Here is a 4,283-nt window from a genome sequence, read left to right on the forward strand (position 1 = left end):
TTTGCTGTTACAGTAAAATGTCTTTGCAACAAAACAAAAAACATCCACTTTCGTTTAGGAGTCTAACCAGATAGGGTATCGGCGATCTCCTGTACCTCTCTGTGTGACCAATTTTTTTAAAGGTCCTTTCGTAATTTTTTTGCTTAAATTTTTTTGGAAGAGATAAAACAGTTGGAAAGACAGGGTGTGTCAAAGGGCAGTGGGCCGGATTCGAACCCATGCTTACTCTGGCATACATGTGTGCCGGGATTATCAGCTTTAACCGCTGGACAACACAGGCCACTGTATGTCATATTGGAGTGGCGACTTTGTCCGTTTCTAAGCTAAGAAAGACAACCCTATTGGTTGTTATACAGTGGTGTCTCTGTGTTGTTGGGTTGACTGAAAATAATGTCCAATTGATATTATTGTTTTCGGAATGTGAGGTGTAATCAAATCTATAATAGAACCCCCATGTTCCTAATGAAAATATAGTGCACTGAAGTTGATTTCCTAAGTGTGCTTTCAAATGGATATGCATGAACAGAACCCTCATTAGATTTGAAAGAAATGTGTCTGTTTATGAATGTCTGTTGTATGTTTATTTGCATATTGCTTATTCAAGGCAGTGCACATGTATGTGAGTAGGTTACCGTGTTTGTTGGTATACACTGGGTCGATATGACCTTGTGAATGTGTGTGTTTGTGGTTGTGAATTTGTACATTCAGTGTACTTACTTGTCTAGGCCTACTTGTGCATCCATTTCTTCTGATTCAATGTTTAGTTGAATCTCAACTGTTGTGGAATTTAGTTCAAAACGTACTACATCGATCCTCTCAGTCCTCCACTCACGCACACACCCACACTCGCCCCATGTGTGTGACAGCCTGCCTTCTATGACTGTTCCATTGAGCCATCATTGACCTTCCGTGAGATTGGAGTTGCCAGGCCAATTGACCAAATCACTGATCTTTGGGGGGGGGGCTGAGTCCCACCCCACCCACCCTTCATCCCCCCACCTCGCTCTAATCAAGGAGCAGGCAGGCAGGACTCTGGGTCGCAGTGGCGACGCTAACGAGTGGCGACAGCTCCTCAGCGCTCGGGGCAACGACCAGCTCGGCTGTCGAGACCACGGAGAGAGTCCGCCAGGCACGCACTGAGGCGAGGCTTGCTGTTTTGGGAGGAGGGGGGGGGTTGTAAAATGGGGGAGATTACTGGTGGTAGGGGGGTGATGGGGAAAAGATAAACAACTCCGGTATGGGGATCCATAGACTCACTCATATAGACCAATGCACACACACACATAGACGCACACAAACATACTATTATAATTTACTGTACTCGCAGAGATACACACACTCTCTCTCAGACACTCTCTCTCACACACATGCACACACACTGGGCCCGCATACACGCCACACTCCCAAGCCATCCCTCCAGCCCTGGGGCCTACTTACAGAGTACTGTTGCCCCCCGCCCTCCCCCTCCTCCCTCCCCTCCTCCCTCCATCCCCCCATCTCCTCTGGAAGGAACACAGTTTAACTTCTGTCATTCGGATGAAGCGGGTGACTCAGTCTCTGCGTGGCGAGCGGATGTGACAGTTCGGTAATGGACAGGACAAAGAGGGGATTTATGAAGTATTAGGAAACCTTAATAATTCACAATGCACAGACCTGGGGAAGTCCCTTGCCACTGAAGCTGTCCCCTCTGCCTACCTGTCATCTCTCTTTCTTCTTTCTCTCTCTCCTCTTTCTCTTTCTTTGTCTCTCTCTCTTAGGTTGTTGAAGGTCAGTGTCCCGCACCAGCTTACTAGACAATGTTAGAATCACACATTTTTAGACCCTGTAACCAACTAATTTGATTTGTACAGCTCTTACAGAGACTTTGCCTTTTGCCTCCAGCACTTTCACTAATCAACTCTGGGTGTGCGGTAGATTTTGACTATTATCTACAGCTCTTATGATGAAAACATTGAAAAACGGTCTTGATATGGTGTTAAAGGGGAACTGCACCCACTGATTTGGCCTCATTTTTTGGCTTGCTCCTCATGAAATGCTGGCGGCCATGACAGAAGCCAAACGTGAGTTGGGTTGGGGGTGTGGTTTGATGTGGGTGTTTTTTGGGTGTGTCCTTGCCACCACTAAGACACACCCATCTGTCAGAACCTTGCACACAGCTGTTTTCCCCCACTCAATCACAACAACCAAACCTCCTGCAGGTTGAGTTCAATAACTGAAGGCAAATGTATGGTGAGATGCCGGAGGAAGCTTTGAATAGTTCAGTAGCTTTGAATAGGTCAGAGTAATATGAGAAGAATGCAATTGCTGAATTTATGTAGATATTCTTAACTAAGCTTTTTGATAATTTTCAAATGTAGGAATAGGTCCATGTAGAATAATCAACCCTTTACATAATACCATAGAAGCAGTGTTCTCCTAATATAACAATGTGCACCTTTCACCTTTCATTGTAATTCCCAGCCGATATACAGTGGGGAAAAAATTTATTTAGTCAGCCACCAATTGTGCAAGTTCTCCCACTTAAAAAGATGAGAGAGGCCTGTAATTTTCATCATAGGTACACGTCAACTATGACAGACAAATTGAGGGAAAAAAATCCAGAAAATCACATTGTAGGATTTTTAATGAATTTATTTGCAAATTATGGTGGAAAATAAGTATTTGGTCACCTACAAACAAGCAAGATTTCTGGCTCTCACGGACCTGTAACTTCTTCTTTAAGAGGCTCCTCTGTCCTCCACTCGTTACCTGTATTAATGGCACCTGTTTGAACTTGTTATCAGTATAAAAGACACCTGTCCACAACCTCAAACAGTCACACTCCAAACTCCACTATGGCCAAGACCAAAGAGCTGTCAAAGGACAGCAGAAACAAAATTGTAGACCTGCACCAGGCTGGGAAGACTGAATCTGCAATAGGTAAGCATCTTGGTTTGAAGAAATCAACTGTGGGAGCAATTATTAGGAAATGGAAGACATACAAGACCACTGATAATCTCCCTCGATCTGGGGCTCCACGCAAGATCTCACCCCGTGGGGTCAAAATGATCACAAGAACGGTGAGCAAAAATCCCAGAACCACACGGGGGGACCTAGTGAATGACCTGCAGAGAGCTGGGACCAAAGTACCAAAGCCTACCATCAGTAACACAGTACGCCACCAGGGACTCAAATCCTGCAGTGCGAGACGTGTCCCCCTGCTTAAGCCAGTACATGTCCAGGCCCGTCTGAAGTTTGCTAGAGTGCATTTGGATGATCCAGAAGAGGATTGGGAGAATGTCATTTGGTCAGATGAGACCAAAATATAACTTTTTGGTAAAAACTCAACTCGTCGTGTCTGGAGGACAAAGAATGCTGAGTTGCATCCAAAGAACACCATACCGACTGTGAAGCATGGGGGTGGAAATATCATGCTTTGGGGCTGTTTTTCTGCAAAGGGACCAGGACGACTGATCCGTGTAAAGGAAAGAATGAATGGGGCCATGTATCGTGAGATTTTGAGTGAAAACCTCCTTCCATCAGCAAGGGCATTGAAGATGAAACGTGGCTGGGTCTTTCAGCATGACAATGATCCCAAACACACCGCCCAGGCAACGAAGGAGTGGCTTCGTAAGAAGCATTTCAAGGTCCTGGAGTGGCCTAGCCAGTCTCCAGATCTCAACCCCATAGAAAATCTTTGGAGGGAGTTGAAAGTCTGTGTTGCCCAGCGACAGCCCCAAAACATCACTGCTCTAGAGGAGATCTGCATGGAGGAATGGGCCAAAATACCAGCAACAGTGTGTGAAAACCTTGTGAAGACTTACAGAAAACGTTTGACCTGTGTCATTGCCAACAAAGGGTATATAACAAAGTATTGAGAAACTTTTGTTATTGACCAAATACTTATTTTCCACCATAATTTGCAAATAAATTCATTAAAAATCCTACAATGTGATTTTCTGAGAAAAAAAAATCTCATTTTGTCTGTCATAGTTGACGTGTACCTATGATGAAAATTACAGGCCTCTCTCATCTTTTTAAGTAGGAGAACTTGCACAACTGGTGGCTGACTAAATACTTTTTTTCCCCACTGTAGATACTGTGCCTATCTGCATTTTGTCTGGTGGGAATGGGGCTACCTTGGCGAACATGTCAGAGTGGTCATACCTTCCTGTGTGGTGTCCCGAATACAACAGGAGTTCCCTGATCCTTGTCCAGAATACACATGGTTTCTTCCTCCCCATATTGACTGATACCATTCAATTCAATAATTTAAAAAAGACAATACAAGTGAAAGTTGTGTC

This window comes from Coregonus lavaretus, assembly GCF_964263955.1.
Source record: "Coregonus lavaretus genome assembly, chromosome: 1".
Classification (NCBI taxonomy): Eukaryota; Metazoa; Chordata; class Actinopteri; order Salmoniformes; family Salmonidae; genus Coregonus; species Coregonus lavaretus.